Source organism: Lissotriton vulgaris, chromosome 1_1 (genome assembly GCF_964263255.1).
Source record: "Lissotriton vulgaris chromosome 1_1, aLisVul1.2, whole genome shotgun sequence".
In the NCBI taxonomy this organism is placed as follows: Eukaryota; Metazoa; Chordata; class Amphibia; order Caudata; family Salamandridae; genus Lissotriton; species Lissotriton vulgaris.
In genome coordinates this window covers 1369784475-1369790545 of record NC_141685.1, presented here as the reverse complement: position 1 = coordinate 1369790545, position 6071 = coordinate 1369784475, and the positions used below count along the sequence as shown (strand labels likewise).

The following is a 6071-nucleotide window of genomic DNA, read 5'->3' as shown; positions in this document are numbered from 1 at the left end:
GGGAAACCTCCGGGTAGCTGCGCGCTTAACAAATGTAATTATAAATAAATATAAATAAATAAATTCCTTAACTCTTTCTTGCTTCACATACAGATGGCTTGAGGAGGTACAGGGGAGATGCAGGTCTAATAAACAGAATAGAATATCTGCGCCAGGTGTGTTTCTCTGCATTGGTGTCCCATCACAGGCCCACCAGTGTATGTGTGATCTTTGACTCCTGCCAGTTCACAAGCAGGCGGCCAGGAAACGGTTTCAGCCTATCAACCACTGAGGAGATAAAGCCTTTGTATAAGGAATGAGGAAGCAATGAACACATTCAGCCTATCACAGGAGTAGCCCTGAGTGTTCCGAATTATAATTTCTTCATGTCACTGTATGTTATTGAGCCCAAGTAGCTCGCCGTGATCGTACAGTGGTTAGTACTCTGCGTTGTGGCCGCAGCAACCTCGGTTCGAATCCGAGTCACGGCATTGTGGTTGGAAATGTCACGGCAGTTGGGTTTTTCCTTTACAGAATTCCCAAATGTACCAGTTGTTTTTGTAAAATGTCTATTAAAAACAGATCCTTTTCAATATTTAAACGATCTAACGACAAATTATTTAAACACACATGATTATAAGATGTAGGTATACTGTACTTACTGACATAAATTATCGTTCTTGAACATATTTGCGGTAAGGGGAGCGGAGCTCTCCCCCAGGCCAATCAGAATGCAGATGAATGCAGTTGCAGTTGAGTGACCTGTGTTGTGGCTGTCTACAGGGAATGCACATATGTAGCTGTCTCGCAGCCCAATCCAGACGTCAATTGAAGACAGGTTTTCATGCAAATAGAGCAGTAAGTGCAGAGAAATGCTAACTCTCTAAAAATGGCATTTATACAATAGTAAGATTAAATCCTACCTCACCAGTAGATAGGATTTATCAATAAATAAATAAAGCTTCTCCTCTCTGATATGGAATTACCCCCCAAAAAGTATAAGGGAATACCCAATGCTAACCTATGAGAGGGGCAGACCTCACAGTAGTGAAAAATGTAATAGACTGTTTGATACTACTAGGACATACAAACTACCACAGTACATGTCTTACCTTTTACTTACATAGCATGATGCCTCTAGGACTACCTAGGGCCTACCTTAGGGGTTACTGATATGTAATAAAATTGGAGTTTAAGGCTTGGCAAGTAGTTTTAAATGCCAAGTCGAAGTGGCAGTACACTGCAGCACAGGCACTGCAGTAGCAGGCTTGAGACAGGTTTTAAATGCTATTTCTTTGGGCGGCACAATCAGTCACTGGGTATATGGTATACCACTTTACAAGGGGCTTTCAAGTAAATGAAATCTGTCAGTCAGGTATACTCCAATTATACACATGATTAGGGAAGAAGCACGTGCACTTCAGCACTGATTAGTAGCGATAAAGTGATCAGAGTCCTAAGGCCAACAAAAAGATACAGCAAAATGCGGAGGTGAAAAGCAATAAGGTGGGGTTGGGACCACCTTAAGAATACAAGGTCTAATAAAAAACGAACTAAGGATAACATGAGTAAAACATGAGGTTTCTCTACAGCATTTGGTGAGACAAGTGGGTCTTCTTTTATCTTCCATAAATGCAATCTTTCCCGGACCCCTTTATTATATAGCTCTTCAAGGAAAAAATATAAAGCACTTACAAAGGAGCCTCAAATACTCAAAGATGGTAGACTTCTGTAATATGGGCCATATTCTAAAAGCAGCACGAAAACAGAGTGCAATAGGGTCCAAAAAACTTGAGTGACCCATGAGAGTATGCATGCAAGCCTATGGTATTCCAAACTAGAGATATACGCATGCAATTTTTGTTTTTAGGAGAGAATGTGCCTGCTGAAAAAAACATTATTTTTAAAAAGTGCATTGCAGAATATCAGGAATTTGCTGTGGGACACCTTGAAAACTTGCATACAGATTATGTGCACACACATTACAGTCAGTTGTAGTTGTCGAGTGGTTAAGGCGACGGACTAAAAAAGCCATTGGGGTCTCACCGCGCAGGTTCGAATCCTGCCGACAACTTGAATCTTTTTAACATCGGCTACAATTTCAGAAGTTAACCTTTAGTATTTCTTCCATGTCAGTTTTATAAATAGGTGGCTTATTTTGGTGTCACTATTGCCATATCACATATTTATTATCGCTCCCCCTTTCATATCTTTGCTATAACTCTCGTCCTTCATTAGCGCTGGTGCAATCGCTTCAAATTATTATACCCTGGCTCTCTCGGTAATACCTGTGCATGCACTTGAAACTTACTTTACCAATAAAAGAAGCAAATAGAGAAATAAAATAAAAGTGCTAGCTGGATTAGGCAAACACACTTCATAAAACTGCATTTTCTTTTCTATTCTCCCCCGTGTTACAAGCTTAACTGCTCCCTGTGTAATTTCTCTTAACCTGCTGTTCCTGGAAGAGAATTTCATCTACAAGCTCTTTCTGTGTTTTTTCCTAGTCTTTTCTTTCCCTTTTCTTAGATTTGTAACTGTTCCTTTACGTGCTCTATTTAGGCGCCATTAATCTCATTTGAGCTCCTTGTACCTGCTGCTGTTTTCTCCACACCTCATACTGTCTTTTCCCTCTTTCTCTCTTTCTCTGCGGTTGGTGGCTACTTTCCAAAGCGTCTGATGCCCCAATGTTGCTTCGTCTTGTTGTCAGACGTGAATTTGAAAAGCAACAAAATTAACAAGCCTTTACCACTCACACATGGCAGAAGTTTATACTTGAATTCAATGAGCTAAGAAAAGTGTGTTGTGGGGCCCCTACGAGCCATGGTGCTTGCTTCATCATAATTAGGCATGCAGTCATTAGCCACAGCTCTGATTATGGGTCACTGAGGTCAGTTTCAATAATTCCTCAAAAACCTAACCATGCAGTCCCCCCTAACTGTGTAGTTATCTTGCTTTACTGCTGTTTGTGTGATTAGCTGGGAGGAGCTCACGGCAGCATCCTCCCAATAAAAGTGTAGATGGACCGTTCCTTAACTCTTTCTTGCTTCACATACAGATGGCTTGAGGAGGTACAGGGGAGTTGCAGTGTCACGGCAGTTGGGTTTTTCCTTTACAGAATTCCCAAATGTACCAGTTGTTTTTGTAAAATGTCTATTAAAAACAGATCCTTTTCAATATTTAAACGATCTAACGACAAATTATTTAAACACACATGATCATAAGGGGGAACATCACTTACAACGCATTTATTACAACGCACTACCATTACAACGCAACCATTACAACGCAAACCATTACAACGCATTGCGCTGGGGGGCGCTCTAGGATAGGGAATATATTTAATTTACTATCCAACACCTTCCCTACTATCCACGGGGACTGGAGTTGGAATAGTAAATTAAATAAATCACTATCCAGCGCTTAAAAGCACTATGCGTTGTAGTGGTATGCGATGTAAAAACCGCATTGTAACAGTAGGCGTTGTAATAGCCTGCGTTGTAACAACACCAATCCGATTATAAGATGTAGGTATACTGTACTTACTGACATAAATTATCGTTCTTGAACATATTTGCGGTAAGGGGAGCGGAGCTCTCCCCCAGGCCAATCAGAATGCAGATGAATGCAGTTGCAGTTGAGTGACCTGTGTTGTGGCTGTCTACAGGGAATGCACATATGTAGCTGTCTCGCAGCCCAATCCAGACATCAATTGAAGACAAGTTTTGATGCAAATAGAGCAGTAAGTGCAGAGAAATGCTCACCCTCTAAAAATGGCATTTATACAATAGTAAGATTAAATCCAACCTCACCAGTAGATAGGATTTATCAATAAATAAATAAAGCTTCTCCTCTCTGATATGGAATTACCCCCCAAAAAGTATAAGGGAATACCCAATGCTAACCTATGAGAGGGGCAGACCTCACAGTAGTGAAAAATGTAATAGCCTGTTTGATACTACTAGGACATACAAACTACCACAGTACATGTCTTACCTTTTACTTACATAGCATGATGCCCCTAGGCCTACCTAGGGCCTACCTTAGGGGTTACTGATATGTAATAAAATTGGAGTTTAAGGCTTGGCAAGTAGTTTTAAATGCCAAGTCGAAGTGGCAGTACACTGCAGCACAGGCACTGCAGTAGCAGGCTTGAGACAGGTTTGAAATGCTATTTCTTTGGGCGGCGCAATCAGTCCCTGGGTATATGGTATACCACTTTACAAGGGGCTTTCAAGTAAATTAAATCTGTCAGTTTCAGGTTTAAAGTCTTTATTTCGATTTTTAACAAATCATAAAAGACACATTAAAATACAAAAGAATTTAACTAATTCAATTTAAACAAAAACAGGAAAGAACAAAACTATAAAAAGATTAAACACTAACAAAAATATGCAAATAAGGAACATTTAAGACAAATAGATAAAACAGGATTAAATTTCAATTAATGAAGAACCTATTTTATAAAAAAGATAAATTTAAGTTAAAAAAGACATTGCAGTTCAAGTTCATTGTCAATGGGCCGTTTATATGGCAAAAATACAAGGGATACAGATGAAACAACTAAGTCATAAATCAGTTAACTAATACATAGTCAATCAGATTATGACCGATTGTGGAGCATCTTGGTCCTTGGGGCTAAGGTATGTTGTTTTTTAGCCTTAGGAGCCAAGCCCATCCCAGATATTTTGCCAGACTTACTACAAAGAGTTCGAAGGTGTTGGTCCTAAGTACCCATATTGCTTCCATCGATGTTTTAAATGGTAATTTTTGAAACAAGGGTTTTAACCATTTCTTTTGGGGTGCAGCGTACCTAGGGCAAGCAAAAAGAAAATGTCCTTCAGATTCAATATGACCTGGGCAACATGTACAGTAAGGCGATAACCCTGTAGACCGTTTGTTTAGAAAAGGGTTCAAAGGCAAAGAACCCACTCTAAACTGATGATACAGCTTCTTATCTAACGGTCGAGTTATTACGTCCCAATAGGGCTCTCGCGATAGGTCAAGTTTGAATGTTAGAAACCTGCCTGTGAGGCTATTTTTGTTAGAAAGCAGAACTTTTTTTAAGCGGGTCGTGGCCCAATACAAGGATTTGAACTCGTCTTTGGAAGGGAAAACATTGGATTGAGGGGATGTCCAGAGGTGTTCCAAGCCCATGTCATTAAGGATAGATTTAACAGCAGAAAGCCATGGGATTTTCCCTGAACCCGTAATAGACCTAACTTCGGCCAGTTCCTTTGCAAATAGGGATAGATCTGGAGATGTCCATATCCATCTCCACAGGGCCACTAGCCTAAATCTAGCCATCTCATTGATCGGTGGGGAACCAAGGTCCAAGCAGAGGGGGATCGAGGGTGTCGACTGCGGGAGGCCTACTAAGTTACGAAGGAATCTACATTGGGTTTTAAACAAGTTAAGCAAGTCCATGTGGCCCCACAGATCCGCGCCATATAAAATGGCGGTAGAGATTTTAACATCATAGATCTTGAGGGCCGGGAAGACCCGCTTTGTAATTGATTCCTTTTGCTCTTTGATGAGGCAACCAGTCAGCCTAGCAAGTTTAAGATATTGTATGTTAATCTGGTCCTTCCATCTTAAACGGCTATCGAGGGTAACCCCTAAGTAGGTCATGGTATCAACCTGCTCGAGGTTTACTCCATTCAACCTCACGGATCTCCGAACTGGATGGTTTTTTGTAAAAACCATGAACTTCGTTTTCCCCACATTAACCACCAGGTTATTGATGGCACAGTACTCCTCAAAGCGGTCGAGAGCCCGCTGAAGTCCGCTACGTGTTTTTGAGAGGATTAAAGTGTCATCTGCGAAGATGAGAAGAGGAAATCTCATCCCAGCCAGCATTGGAGCATCAGTGGGGGTATCCGTGAAAAACTTGACAACTTGATCGATAAAGAGGAGGAAGAGAGTTGGGGCCAGGACACACCCCTGGCGGACACCTCGAGTTACGGGAAATGTCGCTGTCACTTGTCCCTGGTCCCCCCACCTCACCCTCGCATAGTTGTCCTCATGGAGTCTAACAATGAGGTCTAATAGTTCTGATGGGCACCCCAGATTTTTCAGCACACCCCACAGTT

At 41.2% G+C, this 6071-nt stretch overlaps 1 non-coding gene across 1 annotated transcript; it reads left to right on the top strand.

Annotated features, from left to right (window-relative positions):
• The first annotated feature begins 398 nt into the window (after window positions 1-398).
• Window positions 399-470, top strand: TRNAH-GUG (transfer RNA histidin (anticodon GUG)). Its single transcript has one exon. It is a non-coding gene; the product is annotated as a tRNA-His (tRNA).
• Window positions 471-6071: the final 5601 nt, after the last annotated feature.